Source organism: Cetorhinus maximus, unplaced genomic scaffold (genome assembly GCF_964194155.1).
Source record: "Cetorhinus maximus unplaced genomic scaffold, sCetMax3.hap1.1 HAP1_SCAFFOLD_138, whole genome shotgun sequence".
NCBI classification, from domain to species: Eukaryota; Metazoa; Chordata; class Chondrichthyes; order Lamniformes; family Cetorhinidae; genus Cetorhinus; species Cetorhinus maximus.
In genome coordinates this window covers 904782-922463 of record NW_027596135.1, presented here as the reverse complement: position 1 = coordinate 922463, position 17682 = coordinate 904782, and the positions used below count along the sequence as shown (strand labels likewise).

Genomic DNA, 17682 nt, shown 5'->3' with positions numbered 1-17682 from the left:
TCAATAATCCCAGTGCTCCTGTGAAGGTTGAATGTGTAGTTTTTCGTTGTGACGACAGTGCCAGGTGAGGGAAGAAGATTATGTTTGTGTTGTTTTTGGGTGTGTTGGTGTTGTTGGGGACAGGGAACAGGATGTCGGAATATCCTATCAAGGCAAAATTGTTCCCATTGAAGTTAGTGTGTATACAAATTAAACAGGTTCACAGTATTGGGGGGTATCAATTTCATCCCCTTAATATCTTAGACTCTCTCTGTCCTCGCTCCCCCTCTCCTTACTCCCTGTCCTCTCTATCTCGCTCACTCTCTTTCTCCCATCCCTCAAGTTCTCACAAACAGCAACGTGATAATGACCCTGTTCATCTGTCTTTAGCGATGTTGGTTGAGGGAACAAATATTGGCCCCAGGACACCGGGGAGAACTCCCACCACCCCCTCACCCCCCCCGACAGTGCGGCGCTCCCTCAGTACTGACCCTCCGACAGTGCGGTGCTCCCTCAGTACTGACCCTCCGACAGTGCGGTGCTCCCTCAGTACTGACCCTCCGACAGCGCGGCGCTCCCTCAGCACTGACCCTCCGACAGTGCGGCGCTCCCTCAGCACTGACCCTCCCACAGTGCGGTGCTCCCTCAGTACTGACCCTCCGACAGTGCGGCGCTCCCTCAGCGCTGACCCTCCGACAGCGCAGCGCTCCCTCAGCACTGACCCTTCGACAGTGCGGCACTCCCTCAGCACTGACCCTCCGACAGTGCGGCCCTCCCTCAGCACTGACCCTCCGACAGCGCGGCACTCCCTCAGCACTGACCCTCCGACAGTGCGGCACTCCCTCAGCACTGACCCTCCGACAGTGCGGCGCTCCCTCAGCACTGACACACCGACAGTGCGGCGCTCCCTCAGCACTGACCCTCCGACAGTGCGGCACTCCCTCAGCACTGACCCTCCGTCGGTGCGGCGCTCCCTCAGCACTGACCCTCTTGTCAGTGCGGCGCTCCCTCAGCACTGACCCTCTGTCAGTGCGGCACTCCCTCAGCACTGACCCTCTGACAGTGCAGCACTCCCTCAGCACTGACCCTCCGACAGTGCGGCGCTCCCTCAGCACTAACCCTCCAACAGTGCGGCACTCCCTCAGCACTGACCCTCCGACAGCGCGGCACTCCCTCAGCACTGACCCTCCGACAGTGCAGTGCTCCCTCAGCACTAACCCTCTGACAGTGCAGCACTCCCTCAGCACTGGCCCTCTGACAGTGCGGCGCTCCCTCAGCACTGACCCTCCGTCAGTGCGGCGCTCCCTCAGCACTGACCCTCCGACAGTGCGGCGCTCCCTCAGCACTGGCCCTCCGACAGCGCGGCGCTCCCTCAGCACTGATCCTCCGGCGCTTCCTCAGGTATGCACTGGGGAGTGTTGGCCGGGTTTATGGGGTCTAGTGCTCTGATGTAGGGGCTTGGACACGCGACCGAGATAGATAGGATCTTGATTGGTAAGGGGGATCAAAGGTTACGGGGAGAATGGGGTTGAGAAACTTATCAGCCGTGATTGAATGGCGGAGCAGACTCGATGGGCCGAATGGCCTAATTTCTGCTCCTATGTCTTATGGTGACGCTGTGACTGAAGAGGCGGGGATGTTCCATGGTGAGCCATGGCTGACACCGAGGGCAGTTGTCATGCGGCGCGCTCCCTTGAGTCTACGAGTGGGCACAGGAGTGCTGGTGCCACCCCCATTATCCCGCCCCGTGTTGCCTGTCCTCGGTGTCTTAGGGAATGTACGAGAGGGTTAATCCGACTCTGCTGCTGAGCAGAGCGGGAGAGGCGGAGAAAGGGGTAAACCCAGTTCCCTTGGGAACTGTCTCTGTGGAATAAGAAAAGGTGGGAGGTAGGGAAACAGAGTGTTCAGTGTCTCTGCTACAAGGAGAGTGGGCGCACAGAACTCCGAGATCCAGGTTACGTGCATGACCTGTGTTTGCTCCAACTCGGCTCCCGATTGTTCGGTGTCAGCGTCAGCAGAACCGAGAGGCACGAGACGACGGAGGGGGGAAATTTAAAACGCCAAACCGGAAACGCAAACTGGGCAGGTGGCAGATTCCAGTCATCGACGCTTTGCTCCCAGCGGCATGCACCTACAATCCTGGCAAACGCCCACCCGCTCTCAATCTTAAATGCACAGACCGTTCAAATCACCGATGCAGTCCTGAGGGAGCGCCGCGCTGTCGGAGGGTCGGTGCTGAGGGAGCGCCGCGCTGTCGGCGGGTCGGTGCTGAGGGAGTGCCGCACTGTCGGAGGGTCAGCGCTGAGGGAGCGCCGCACTGTCGGAGGGTCAGTGCTGAGGGAGCGCCGCACTGTCGGAGGGTCAGTGCTGAGGGAGCGTCGCGCTGTCGGAGGGTCGGCGCTGAGGGAGCGCCGCCCTGTCGGAGGGTCAGTGCTGAGGGAGCGCCGCACTGTGGGAGGGTCAGTGCTGAGGGAGCGCCGCACTGTCGGAGGGTCAGTGCTGAGGGAGCGCCGCACTGTCGGAGGGTCAGTACTGAGGGAGCGCCGCGCTGTCGGAGGGTCAGTGCTGAGGGAGCGCCGTGCTGTCGGAGGGTCGGTGCTGAGGGAGCGCCGCGCTGTCGGAGGGTCGGTGCTGAGGGAGCGCCGCACTGTCGGAGGGTCACGACTGAGGGAGCGCCGCACTGTCGGAGGGTCAGTGCTGAGGGAGCGGCGCACTGTCGGAGGGTCAGCGCTGAGGGAGCGCCGCACTGTCGGAGGGTCAGGACTGAGGGAGTGCCGCACTGTCGGAGGGTCAGTGCTGAGGGAGCGCCGCACTGTCGGAGGGTCAGGACTGAGGGAGCGCCGCACTGTCGGAGGGTCAGGACTGAGGGAGCGCCGCACTGTCGGAGGGTCAGGACTGAGGGAGCGCCGCACTGTCGGAGGGTCAGTGCTGAGGGAGCGCCGCGCTGTCGGAGGGTCAGTGCTGAGGGAGCGCCGCACTGTCGGAGGGTCAGTGCTGAGGGAGCGCCGCACTGTCGGAGGGTCAGTGCTGAGGGAGCGCCGCACTGTCGGAGGTGCCGTCCTTTGGGTTGAGACATTAAACCGAGGTCTCTCAGGCGGGTGAGAAAGATCCCAGGGCCACAATTGGATGAAGCGCGGGGTGGGGGTGGGGCAGGCAGTGGGATGGGGGGTGGGGGGTTAGTGAGGGGGGGGGCACGGGGGTGGGTAAGTTCTCCCCTGCACCCTGGGGCCAACACATATCCCCCAACCAACATCACTAGAAGCACGTTCCCGTTCGTGGGATCTTGCTGTGCGCGCAAACCTCCTGCCGCTTTTGCCGACATTCCAGCGGTGAGCGCACGGCGTCCGCGGTCCCCCGGTAGCTCTGAAAGCCCGGGGGGGAAGGTCCGAAGGTGGGTGAGACACGCCGGAAGGATGGGAGAGAGGGATTTCGGAGTGGGAGTTGGGCCCTCGCTGAGTTCCCGTGTGAGGAACGCACTTGGGTTTAGTTGTTCGGTGGCTGGTGTTCAGGACGCTGAATCTGCCCTGGAATAACTGGGAGAGCTGGAATGAGAGGGTCGCTGCTCTGTGCCTTATCCCTGTTGCTCCTCATCCCCGGAGACATTGTGTGTGTACTTTCTCTGGGAGAGGGCGATGGAATTTGCCCGCACACCTTCAGAGAGAGAGAGAGAGAGAGAGACATGGCACCACCACATCAACAGAGGCTGTGTTTGTGGTTCAGGTGGTGGGAGGTGGGGTGCGGTCTGTCTACGGTTGGGATGTCGGGAACGCGGCTTGCGCACAGCAAGATCCCACGGACAGACATGCCATGAGGACTCAATAATCTGGTTTACCCATTGAGGTTAAGGGCTGACAGAGACAACACTGACCCTCCGACAGTGCGGCGCTCCCTCAGCACTGACCCTCCGACAGTGCGACTCTCCCTCAGCGCTGACCCTCCGACAGTGCGGCGCTCCCTCAGCACTGACCCTCCCACAGTGCGGAGCTCCCTCAGCACTGACCCTCCCACAGTGCGGCGCTCCCTCAGCACTGACCCTCCGACAGTGCGGCGCTCCCTCAGCACTGACCCTCCGACAGTGCGGCGCTCCCTCAGCGCTGACCCTCCGACAGTGCGGCGCTCCCTCAGCACTGACCCTCCCACAGTGCGGAGCTCCCTCAGCACTGACCCTCCCACAGTGCGGCGCTCCCTCAGCACTGACCCTCCGACAGTGCGGCGCTCCCTCAGCACTGACCCTCCGACAGTGCGGCGCTCCCTCAGCGCTGACCCTCCGACAGTGCGGCGCTCCCTCAGCGCTGACCCTCCGACAGTGCGGCGCTCCCTCAGCGCTGACCCTCCGACAGCGCGGCGCTCCCTCAGCGCTGACCCTCCGACAGCGCGGCACTTTTACAGGACATATTACAGTCGGTGAGAGGGAGGGAGGAGGGCGGGCGGGTGATTAAGAAGGAGGAGATTGGGAGGGAGGGAAGAGAGAGGGGGAGGAATCATCGATCGTTCTGGTGCCTTTGGCGTCTCGAGTGTTGCTGGAGTGCAGACGCAGTGACATGCGAGGACTGGAGAGGGTTGTAAAAGTGTCTTTCTAGCACACGACTGTGGACCAGCTGAACCATCGAGAGCCCATCTGGAAGAGTGCATTATGTTTGGAATTAGGATCGGTGTCCTGAATCAGTGCGTGTGCTTGCTCATGTACTATTTTTAAAGTTACAGCATTCCTGGGATGTTTTGTCAGTGAATGCTGGAGCTCAATGATGTGTTTGGAACGAGAGTTTGACTGGTTAGAATGAGAGGGCTGTGCTGTCCTGTTCGAAAGCAATTACTGATCGAGCGGTCTGCTTCAGGACCCTGTGATTCATTCCGGCCGTCCCCAGTCAACTCTGTCGCAATTGGATGTCTGCCAGAGGGAAGTTGTTGGGGCTTTTGAAGTTAGTGCAATGCCGAGGTCAAGAGAGAATCAAATAGGGTCGGTGCTGAGGGAGCGCCGCTCTGTCGGAGGGTCAGTGCTGAGGGAGCGCCGCTCTGTCGGAGGGTCGGTGCTGAGGGAGCGCCGCACTGTGGGAGGGTCAGTGCTGAGGGAGCCCCGCACTGTCGGAGGGTCAGTTGCTGAGGGAGCACCGCGCTGTCGGAGGGTCAGTGCTGAGGGAGCACCGCACTGTCGGAGGGACAGCGCTGAGGGAGCCCCACACTGTGGGAGCTGCCGTCTTTCGGGATGTGACCTGAAACCGAGGTCCCATCTGCCCTCTCGGGTGGGTGTAAAAGATCCCACGGCCACGACTGGAGGAAGAGCCGGTGGGGGGTTGGGGGGCGGCGGGAGAGTGAGTTCTCCCCGGTGTCCCGGGGGGTGGGGAGCCAACATTTACCCCTCAACCAACCTCACTAAAAAACAGACGGTCCGGGTCCAGAAGAACCATAAGACATAGGAGCAGAAATTAGGCCATTCGGCCCATCGTGTCTGCTCCGCTCGTTCCCGAGTTGCTGTCCGTGGGATCTTGCTGTGCGCAAGCACGTCTGCTGCGGTGACCCCTCTCCGAAAAACAAAACGGGACTGGACGTGAGGGGGGGCTTTGGGGAAAGGGGGGCGGGGGCTGGAGGAATTTTAATGCCTGGACCGGGGGTGGGAACTACCCCCTGAGGGGACTTGCGCTGACCTCCTCTCGCTGAGGGTCGGCAGTGGTGCCGATCGTTGCTCGAGGAGCCTTGAAAGTGTTAAGACCGGGAGGAAGGGGGTCCTGTCAGCGCCCGAGGGCCTGCATTTGGCTTATATTTATGACGTGGGAATGGTTTCCTAGAAATCTGGAATAAAACCCCGCTCTATAAATAATGTTTGCTGAGGATCGGCTTTGAGTCTGACCTCGGGGGGGGTGGGGGAGGTGCTGTGGGGGTGGGGGTGTGTGGTGTGGGGGGTGGTTGCGTGTGTGGTGAGGGTGGGGTGGGGTGGGTTGACAGGTTGCCCTGATTGACCCGACGCTCACCGAGGGAGTCCCCCTCACCTTGGATTGTCTTCACTCCCTCGCGTCGAGTCTCCGCGGGAATGTCTGTTTCGGCGGCGATTGGGCTTTGTGGTAGCATGCAGGCCATTCGGCCCGTCACGTCCGCGCCGGCTCTCCTGAACGAGCGCTATGACCTACTGCCATTGCCCTGCCTTTTCCCCTGCGCATTGTTTCTATTCAAATAACCATCCAATTGCCCTCTCGAAAGCCTCGATTGAACCTGCCTCCCCTACACTTCCAGGCTGCGCATTCCAGACCCCAAACCACTCGCTGGGTCAAAAACATTCTCCTCATCTTCCCCCACCCCCTCTGGATCTTTTACCCATTCTCATCAATCTGTGTCCCCACCCCCTTCCTCTGGTTACTGACCCTCCCGCCACTGGAAACAGTTTCTCCTTATTCACTCGATCCAAACCCCCTCCCTCGTGATTCTGAACGCCTCGATTCGATCTCCCCCTTAACCTTCTCCGCTCTAAGGGATCTCCGAGTGGTCGTGCAGAGGCTGAGGCCAGGGTTGGGTTGAAGGCAGAATTGGACTTGGTTGCGACGCCTCTGTGGCCGAATGGCAGACGTCTCAGCTCCATGAAGGAAACGAAAAAGGCATTGAGCAAGAAAGTGTACTGTGTAACACTGGGGTACAGTACTGGTGGGGAGGGGGCTGTCACTGTGTAACACTGGGGTACAGTACTGGTGGGGACGGGTCTGTCACTGTGTAACACTGGGGTACAGTACTGGTGGGGACGGGTCTGTCACTGTATAACACTGGGGTACAGTACAGGTGGGGACGGGTCTGTCACTGTATAACACTGGGGTACAGTACTGGTGAGGACGGGTCTGTCACTGTATAACACTGGAGTACAGTACAGGTGGGGACGGGTCTGTCACTGTATAACACTGGAGTACAGTACAGGTGGGGACGGGTCTGTCACTGTATAACACTGGGGTACAGTACTGGTGGGGACGGGTCTGTCACTGTATAACACTGGGGTACAGTACTGGTGAGGACGGGTCTGTCACTGTATAACACTGGGGTACAGTACTGGTGGGGACGGGTCTGTCACTGTGTAACACTGGGGTACAGTACTGGTGGGGACGGGTCTGTCACTGTATAACACTGGGGTACAGTACTGGTGGGGACGGGTCCGTCACTGTATAACACTGGGGTACAGTACAGGTGGGGACGGGTCTGTCACTGTATAACACTGGGGTACAGTACTGGTGGGGACGGGTCTGTCACTGTATAACACTGGGGTACAGTACTGGTGAGGACGGGTCTGTCACTGTATAACACTGGGGTACAGTACTGGTGGGGACGGGTCTGTCACTGTGTAACACTGGGGTACAGTACTGGTGGGGACGGGTCTGTCACTGTATAACACTGGGGTACAGTACTGGTGAGGACGGGTCTGTCACTGTGTAACACTGGGGTACAGTACTGGTGGGGACGGGTCTGTCACTGTGTAACACTGGGGTACAGTACTGGTGGGGACGGGTCTGTCATTGTATAACACTGGGGTACAGTACTGGTGGGGACGGGTCTGTCACTGTATAACACTGGGGTACAGTACTGGTGGGGACGGGTCTGTCGCTGTATAACACTGGGGTACAGTACCGGTGGGGACGGGTCTGTCACTGTATAACACTGGGGTACAGTACTGGTGGGGACGGGTCTGTCCCTGTATAACACTGGGGTACAGTACTGGTGGGGACGGGTCTGTCACTGTGTAACACTGGGGTACAGTACTGGTGGGGACGGGTCTGTCGCTGTATAACACTGGGGTACAGTACTGGTGGGGACGGGTCTGTCATTGTATAACACTGGGGTACAGTACTGGTGGGGACGGGTCTGTCACTGTATAACACTGGGGTACAGTACTGGTGGGGACGGGTCTGTCACTGTATAACACTGGGGTACAGTACTGGTGGGGACGGGTCTGTCCCTGTATAACACTGGGGTACAGTACTGGTGGGGACGGGTCTGTCACTGTGTAACACTGGGGTACAGTACTGGTGGGGACGGGTCTGTCCCTGTGTAACACTGGGGTACAGTACTGGTGGGGACGGGTCTGTCACTGTATAACACTGGGGTACAGTACTGGTGGGGACGGGTCTGTCACTGTGTAACACTGGGGTACAGTACTGGTGAGGACGGGTCTGTCACTGTATAACACTGGGGTACAGTACTGGTGGGGACGGGTCTGTCACTGTATAACACTGGGGTACAGTACTGGTGGGGACGGGTCTGTCAGTGTATAACACTGGGATACAGTACTGGTGGGGACGGGTCTGTCACTGTATAACACTGGGGTACAGTACTGGTGGGGACGGGTCTGTCACTGTGTAACACTGGGGTACAGTACTGGTGGGACGGGTCTGTCACTGTGTAACACTGGGGTACAGTACTGGTGGGGACGGGTCTGTCCCTGTGTAACACTGGGGTACAGTACTGGTGGGGACGGGTCTGTCGCTGTATAACACTGGGGTACAGTACTAGTGGGGACGGGTCTGTCACTGTATAACACTGGGGTACAGTACTGGTGGGGACAGGTCTGTCACTGTATAACACTGGGGCACAGTACTGGTGGGGACGGGTCTGTCGCTGTATAACACTGGGGTACAGCACTGGTGGGGACGGGTCTGTCGCTGTATAACACTGGGGTACAGTACTAGTGGGGACGGGTCTGTCACTGTATAACACCGGGGTACAGTACTGGTGGAGACGGGTCTGTCGCTGTATAACACTGGGGTACAGTACTGGTGGGTACGGGTCTGTCACTGTGTAACACTGGGGTACAGTACTGGTGGTGACGGGTCTGTCACTGTGTAACACTGGGGTACAGTACTGGTGGGGACGGGTCTGTCACTGTATAACACTGGGGTACAGTACTGGTGGGGACGGGTCTGTCACTGTATAACACTGGGGTACAGTACTGGTGGGGACGGGTCTGTCACTGTATAACACTGGGGTACAGTACTGGTGGGGACGGGTCTGTCACTGTGTAACACTGGGGTACAGTACTGGTGGGTACGGGTCTGTCACTGTATAACACTGGGGTACAGTACTGGTGGGGACGGGTCTGTCACTGTATAACACTGGGTTACAGTACTGGTGGGTACGGGTCTGTCACTGTATAACACTAGGGTACAGTACTGGTGGGGTCGGGTCTGTCACTGTATAACACTGGCCGTTTGTGGGAGCTTGCTGTGCACAGGATCTCCAGCCGTGCAGCCAGGGAGCCCCCTCCCGGCCGGGACAGGACCCCTGCGGGCTGTCAGGCAATGCTGGGCATCTGGTAGGCAGGGCAGGGGTGGGGGGTGGTCATGCACTATCGGAATACACTTTCCCCTTCCCCTGTGTCTCGCTGGTGCAGAGTCACGGGCAGTAGGATCAGCAGCACATGTTCAGAGTCAAACCTGCCCTTCCATTCACAGCATCTTTGTGTCAGTTTGTTTCTGTGAGAATGTCTCCCAGGGACAGTGAGGCTCAGGACGTGCTGTCCCACGCATAAAGGAACTCGTTCTCCGAAATGTCAGAGCCGGAATCTAGAATTGAAGTAAGACCGAGACTATTTTTGGAAGGATGGCTTTAGAGGCGGAGAAATGATGTTCGACTGGCAATGACCAAGTTTAGAGCATGTAGAGGGTGTACGATAGCGGCCTCCCACTCACTAGGGTTCACGATTCGAGTCCCACTCCAGGTCTGGGGTGTGCTCAAATCAAGGTGGGCGCTCTGGTGCAGCACTGAGGGAGCGCCGCACTGTCGGAGGGTCAGTGCCGAGGGAGCGCCGCACTGTCGGAGGGTCAGTGCTGAGGGAGCGCCGCACTGTCGGAGGGTCAGTGCTGAGGGAGCTCCGCACTGTCGGAGGGTCAGTGCCGAGGGAGTGCAGCACTGTCGGAGGGTCAGTGCTGAGGGAGCGCCGCACTGTCGGAGGGTCAGTGCCGAGTGAGTGCAGCACTGTCGGAGGGTCAGTGCTGAGGGAGCGCCGCACTGTCGGAGGGTCAGCGCTGAGGGAGCGCCGCACTGTCGGAGGGTCAGTACTGAGGGAGCGCCGCACTGTCGGAGGGTCAGCGCTGAGGGAGCGCCGCACTGTCAGAGGGTCAGTACTGAGGGAGCGCCGCACTGTCGGAGGGTCAGTGCTGAGGGAGCGCCGCACTGCCGGAGAGTCAGTGCTGAGGGAGCGCCGCACTGTCGGAGGGTCAGTGCTGAGGGAGCGCCGCACTGTCGGAGCGTCCATTACAACAGTGGCCACACTCTATTGGCTGTGAGGTGCCGAGAGGTGTCTGGTGGTTGCAATACACTCGATATAAAAGCAGGTCAATCTTGTTGTCTCGACAGTTATGGTCTCTGTATACTCCAGTTAGGCCACACTTGGAGTGCTCTGTACAATTCCGGCCTCCATACTCTATAAAGGGGATGGGGACACTGGAGAATGGAATAAATAGATTCGCAAGGATGATCCCAAAAAACACTGGCACGGAGCGGAGGGGCCGAATGGCCTGTTTCTGTGCCGGACGTCCTTTGCCACGATGCGGACGGTGACTTCGCAGGCCGGACACCATTGGCAGAGGGCGAGGGTATACCAGAGAGTTAAGGCATCCGGTCAGTGCCCTGTCTTTGGAGCGGGGAGAGTAGAAGGGGGACTTCGGACAGCAAGAGGGGCAGGTTAAAGGCTTAAAAGGCTTTATTAGTGACAGTTGTCACCATTCTGATTCTCCAGGCGGAGAACGTTTAAAATTGAAACTGTCCTGTGGTTACAATGTGCGCATCCCATCCCTCTGAATAAACAGACACAGATACCACCTCCTCCTCCCCAATCCCGGATACAGGTGAAACCTTCTCCCGAATTAGACCCACCTCCCAAGGGGAGCCTGCAACCATTTTCACGGGGAGCGTTTGATGGGGGACGGTGTAGAGGGAGCTTTACTCTGTATCTAACCCCGTGCTGTACCTGTCCTGGGAGTGTTTGATGGGGACGGTGTAGAGGGAGCTTTACTCTGTATCTAACCCCGTGCTGTAACTGTCCTGGGAGTGTTTGATGGGGACAGTGTAGAGGGAGCTTTACTCTGTATCTAACCCCGTGCTGTACCTGTCCTGGGAGTGTTTGATGGGGACGGTGTAGAGGGAGCTTTACTCTGTATCTAGCCCCGTGCTGTACCTGTCCTGGGAGTGTTTGATGGGGACAGTGTAGAGGGAGCTTTACTCTGTATCTAACCCCGTGCTGTACCTGTCCTGGGAGTGTTTGATGGGGACAGTGTAGAGGGAGCTTTACTCTGTATCTAACCCCGTGCTGTACCTGTCCTGGGAGTGTTTGATGGGGACGGTGTAGAGGGAGCTTTACTCTGTATCTAACCCCGTGCTGTATCTGTCCTGGGAGTATTTGATGGGGATTGTGTAGAGGGAGCTTTACTCTGTATCTAACCCCGTGCTGTACCTGTCCTGGGAGTGTTTGATGGGGACAGTGTAGAGGGAGCTTTACTCTGTATCTAACCCCGTGCTGTATCTGTCCTGGGAGTGTTTGATGGGGATTGTGTAGAGGGAGCTTTACTCTGTATCTAACCCCGTGCTGTACCTGTCCTGGGAGTGTTTGATGGGGACAGTGTAGAGGGAGCTTTACTCTGTATCTAACCCCGTGCTGTACCTGTCCTGGGAGTGTTTGATAGGGACAGTGTAGAGGGAGCTTTACTCTGTATCTAACCCCGTGCTGTACCTGTCCTGGGAGTGTTTGATGGGGACAGTGTAGAGGGAGCTTTACTCTGTATCTAACCCCGTGCTGTATCTGTCCTGGGAGTGTTTGATGGGGACAGTGTAGAGGGAGCTTTACTCTGTATCTAACCCCGTGCTGTATCTGTCCTGGGAGTGTTTGATGGATTGTGTAGAGGGAGTTTTACTCTGTATCTAACCCCGTGCTGTACCTGTCCTGGGAGTGTTCGATGGGGACAGTGTAGAGGGAGCTTTACTCTGTATCTAACCCCGTGCTGTACCTGTCCTGGGCATGTCTGATGGAGACAGTGTAGATGGAGCTTTACTCTGTATCTAACCCCGTGCTGTACCTGTCCTGGGAGTGTTTGATGGGGACGGTGTAGAGGGAGCTTTACTCTGTATCTAACCCTGTGCTGTACCTGTCCTGGGCATGTCTGATGGAGACAGTGTAGAGGGAGCTTTACTCTGTATCTAACCCCGTGCTGTACCTGTCCTGGGAGTGTTTGATGGGGACGGTGTAGAGGGAGCTTTACTCTGTATCTAACCCCGTGCTGTACCTGTCCTGGGAGTGTTTGATGGGGGACGGTGTAGAGGGAGCTTTACTCTGTATCTAACCCCGTGCTGTACGTGCCCTGGGAGTGTTTGATGGGGACGGTGTAGAGGGAGCTTTACTCTGTATCTAACCCCGTGCTGTACCTGTCCTGGGAGTGTTTGATGGAGACGGTGTAGAGGGAGCTTTACTCTGTATCTAACCCCGTGCTGTACCTGTCCTGGGAGTGTTTGATGGGGGACGGTGTAGAGGGAGCTTTACTCTGTATCTAACCCCGTGCTGTACCTGTCCTGGGAGTGTTTGATAGGGACAGTGTAGAGGGAGCTTTACTCTGTATCTAACCCCGTGCTGTACCTGTCCTGGGAGTGTTTGATGGGGACAGTGTAGAGGGAGCTTTACTCTGTATCTAACCCCGTGCTGTACCTGTCCTGGGAGTGTTTGATGGGGACAGTGTAGAGGGAGCTTTACTCTGTATCTAACCCCGTGCTGTACGTGCCCTGGGAGTGTTTGATGGGGACGGTGTAGAGGGAGCTTTACTCTGTATCTAACCCCGTGCTGTACCTGTCCTGGGAGTGTTTGATGGAGACGGTGTAGAGGGAGCTTTACTCTGTATCTAACCCCGTGCTGTACCTGTCCTGGGAGTGTTTGATGGGGACGGTGTAGAGGGAGCTTTACTCTGTATCTAACCCCGTGCTGTACCTGTCCTGGGAGTGTTTGATAGGGACAGTGTAGAGGAGCTTTACTCTGTATCTAACCCCGTGCTGTACCTGTCCTGGGAGTGTTTGATGGGGACAGTGTAGAGGGAGCTTTACTCTGTATCTAACCCCGTGCTGTACCTGTCCTGGGAGTGTTTGATGGGGACAGTGTAGAGGGAGCTTTACTCTGTATCTAACCCTGTGACATACAGAGGTAAAGCTCTCTTTACGCTGTTCCGATGATCTGTATTAACATTTTGTCTGCTGAGGGTGTATCAATATTCCAAAAATGTTTTGCATGCCTGTTGTGAATCGGAGTGTCACTTCATTACCAAGCCTTCTATTGCTCTATGTCATGGGGCACACTTGCCATGTTACCACACTCGACCCACACTCCAGAAGCTCGACACCATCCCAGACAGAGCAAACCTGCTTGGTTGACACCGCCTCTACCACCTTCAATACTCAATCTCTCCACCACGGACGCACAGGGGCAGCAGTGTGTGTACCATCTACAAGATGCACTGCAGCAACTCGCCAAGGCTCCTTCGACAGCGCCGCCCAAACCCACCACCTCTACCGTCTAGAAGGACAAGGGCAGCAGACGCATGGGGAACACCCACCACCTGCAAGTTTCCCCTCCGAGCCCCACACACACCATCCCGACTTGGAAATATATCGGCCGTTCCTTCGCCGTCGCTGGGTCCAAATCCTGGAACTCCCTCCCTAACAGCGCAGTGGGTGTACCTACACCACACGGGGACTGCAGCGGCTCAAGAAGGTGGCTCACCCCCCACCTTCTCAAGGGGGCAATTAGGGATGGGCAATAAATGCTGGGTCCAGCCAGCGACGCCCACACCCTGTGAAAGATTTGAGAAATAGAAAAAAACATTTCAAATCCTGGCTCTAAATTGTGTTCTGATGTCCTGTGCTGGGTATAGGGCGTTATATAATTTTATTCAGTTATTGTGATGAATTAAGGAGCTATGTTTTTTGGTGATATTTGTCAATCAGTTACCACACCCTGTTTTTTTAGAATATATATTCATTCATGGGATGTGGGCTGTCGCTGGCTGGGCCCAGCATTTATTGCCCATCCCTAATTGCCCCTTGAGAAGGTGGGGGTGAGCCTCCTTCTTGAGCCGCTGCAGTCCCCGTGTGGTGTAGGTACACCCACTGCGCTGTTAGGGAGGGAGTTCCAGCATATTGACCCAGCGACAGTGAAGGAACGGCCGATATATTTCCAAGTCGGAATGGTGTGTGTGGGGCTCGGAGGGGGAACTTGCAGGTGGTGGTGTTCCCCATGTGTCTGCTGCCCTTGTCCTTCTAGGTGGTAGAGGTGGTGGGTTTGGGCGGCGCTGTCGAAGGAGCCTTGGTGAGTTGCTGCAGTGCATCTTGTCGATGGTACACACACTGCTGCCCCTGTGCGTCGGTGGTGGAGGGAGTGAATGTTTGTGGATGGGGTGCCGATCAAGCAGGGGCTGCTTTGTCCTGGACGGTGTCGAGCTTCTCGAGTGTTGTGGGAGCTGCAACTCATCCAGGCAAGTGGGGAATGTCCCATCACACTCCTGACTTGTGCCTTGTCGGTGGTGGACAGGCTTTGGGGAGTCGGGAGGTGAGTTACTCACCACAGGATTCCCAGCCTCTGACCTGCTCTTGTAAATATTCCATCACACTCCTGACTTGTACTTACGAAGGGTTAAGGTTGAGAAAGAGCAGCCGAGTGATTTCTTTTCCTGCTCTGTGTTTATAATCGCTGAATCAATTGCACCTCTCTCTCAGTGCAGAATACAGACAGTGGCTTGTGACTCTGACAGTAACTGTGCTTACATTCTGTGTGCTCTGTGATGTTCTGACAGAACCACACGTTAGGGCAACACCAGCTGATGCAATCCTCCAACAACTACAGCTTATATTGATATAGCGCCTCCAACCTTGCAAAACATCCCGAGGAACTTCACAAGTGGCTGAATCAAAGAAGTATCAGATCCCGCGACGTGTAAGGAGATATTAGGGGATTAGGCGATCGAGAGCTCGGTCAAAGAGATCAGTTTCAAGGAGCGTCTCAAAGGAGGAAAGTGAGAGAGGGAGGGAGAGGCGGAGAGGTTTAGGGAGAGAATTCCAGAGCTTAGGGTCCCCCCCAGGCAGCTGAAGGCACAGCCGCCAATGGCGGAGCGATGGGAATCGGGGGATGCTCAAGAGGCCGGAATTGGAGGAGCGCAGAGATCTCGGAGGGTTGTAGGAGGTTACAGAGATAGGGAGGGTTGTAGGGGCTGGAGGAGGTTACAGAGATAGGGAGGGTTGTAGGGGCTGGAGGAGGTTACAGAGATAGGGAGGGTTGTAGGGGCTGGAGGAGGTTACAGAGATAGGGAGGGGTGTAGTGGGCTGGAGGAGGTTACAGAGATAGGGAGGGTTGTAGGGGCTGGAGGAGGTTACAGAGATAGGGAGGGTTGTAGGGGCTGGAGGAGGTTACAGAGATAGGGAGGGTTGTCGGGGCTGGAGGAGGTTACAGAGATAGGGAGGGTTGTAGGGGCTGGAGGAGGTTACAGAGGTAGGGAGGGAGTCTTTGAGGGCTTTAAACCCGAAGAGGAGAAAATAGAAATGGAGGGAGCGATGGGCTAACAGTTCTCAGTGTGGAGCTGGACGTCTGTAACAGGAGGTGATGGGAGGCTGGGGGAGGTACAATCTGAAAGGGGAGTGGGTGAGGAAGGGAAAGCGGGAATTCGGGTTGCACGTGTGCTTAATTCTGGCAGAGAGGAACTCCTGCCGTGGAGGTATCGCTGCTCTACTTCAGGAACATGAGGAACGGGAGCAGGGAGGAGGCCATTCGGCCCCTCGGGGCCTGCTTTGCCATTCAGTTTGACGATGGCTGACCCGTCGCCTCATCTCTGCGTTCCCTGCCCTGTCCCTCGAGTTCCCTCGGCGTCCGTCTCGAACGTCTCGGCGACTGAGTGTCCACTGGGGTCGAGCATTCTGTCGATGTACAACCCTCGGAGTGAAGGAATCTCTCCTCATCCCGGTCCAAAATGTCCGTCCCCTTATCCTGAGAGTGTGACGCCCCCCCCACTCCAATGTTCGAGACTCTCCACCCAGGGAAGGGAGAGAGTGTAAATGGCGCCTCAGCATCGTCCTGGTCAAACCCCCCCCTCAGAGTTTTGTACACTCCTGCCTGCATCATTTCCCTCTTGTCATTTTGCCTTCCGGCTCCCGTTTTGCATATGGGTGGCTGTTTGACTGTGTGGGGCATCGATGGAAACATCATCGCTTGGGCTGCGCTAGTGAGATGTGAGGCACGTGTGCTTTTTTCCCCCCCCCCCCTCCACATTGTCCGGTTTCTCATATCCGGGTCGGACACTGGGGGAGCCCAGAGATTGGGAAGCTCTGGGAGAGGGTCACCGTCCGCTCCGTGACTCAGTGAGTTCCGCTCACACCCTCTCAGTCAGGAGATTGTGGGATCGAGCCCCCAGGCCAGACACCCTTGTGTCACGTGATTCAGGCCAACGCTTTCCTGCACAGTACTGAGGGAAGGCCGCATTGTCAGAGGGTCAGCGCTGAGGGAGCGCCGCACTGTCGGAGGGTCAGTGCTGAGGGAGCGCCGCATTGTCAGAGGGTCAGCGCTGAGGGAGCGCCGCACTGTCGGAGGGTCAGTGCTGAGGGAGCGCCGCGCTGTCGGAGGGTCAGTGCTGAGGGAGCGCCGCGCTGTCGGAGGGTCAGTGCTGAGTGAGCACCGCGCTGTCGGAGGGTCAGTGCTGAGGGAACGCCGCACTGTCGGAGGGTCAGTGCTGAGGGAGCGCCGCATTGTCAGAGGGTCAGTGCTGAGGGAACGCTGCACAGTCGGAGGGTCAGTGCTGAGGGAGCGCCGCACTGTCGGAGGGTCGGTGCTGAGGGAGTGCCGCACTGTCGGAGGGTCGGTGCTGAGGGAGCGCCGCACTGTCGGAGGGTCGGTGCTGAGGGAGCGCCGCACTGTCGGAGGGTCAGTGCTGAGGGAGCGCCGCACCGTCGGAGGGTCAGTGCTGAGGGAGCGCCGCACTGTCGGAGGGTCAGTGCTGAGGGAGCGCCGCACTGTCGGAGGGTCAGTGCTGAGGGAGTGCTGCACTGTCGGAGGGTCAGTGCTGAGGGAGTGCCGCACTGTCAGAGGTGCCATTTTTCAGGATGAGATGTTAAACCGAGGCCCCGTCTGCCCTCTCAGATGAATGTGAAAGATCCCACGGCCACTATTGGAAGAAAAGCCGGTGGGGGGGCGGGGGGGGATGAGTTCTTCCCAGTGTCCTGTGGCTAGTATTTAAGACTATAAGACATAGGAGCAGAAATTAGGCCATTCGGCCCATGGAGTCTGCTCCGCCATTCAATCACGGCTGATAAGTTTCTCAACCCCATTCTCCCGCCTTCTCCCCGTAACCTTTGACCCCCCTTACCAATCAGGAACCTATCTATCTCGGTCTTAAATACACTCAATGACCTGGCCTCCACAGCCTTCTGTGGCAATGAATTCCATAGATTCACCACTCTCTCTGGCTAAAGAAGTTTCTCCTCATCTCTGTTCTAAAAGGTCTTCCCTTTACTCTGAGGCTGTGCCCCTCGGGTCCTAGTCTCTCCTACTAATGGAAACATCTTCCCCACCGTCCACTCTATCCAGGCCTCAATTAACATCCATGTGCAATTCCAGAGAGCAGGGGGGATGTGTGAGGTTTGCAGGGTACGATACCAACTGTAGGACAGACCCCACGCACCCAGGGAGCAGAGACAAGAGTCATAGACACATCACAAGCTCAC

The 17682-nt window shown here is 57.3% G+C and overlaps 1 protein-coding gene across 3 annotated transcripts in view; it reads left to right on the top strand.

Moving 5' to 3' along the window:
- Positions 1-4488: 4488 nt before the first annotated feature.
- Positions 4489-17682, top strand: part of slc38a5b (solute carrier family 38 member 5b) — a 51151-nt gene continuing 37957 nt past the window's right edge. The window contains exon 1 of one of the 3 annotated variants that reach the window (XM_078534865.1): positions 4489-4644. The gene's annotated coding sequence lies outside the window, so the exon portion shown is untranslated. Of the gene's footprint in view, positions 4645-4893; positions 4937-17682 lie in introns of those variants that run through there. The other 2 variants (XM_078534867.1, XM_078534866.1) reach the window with 2 other exon arrangements.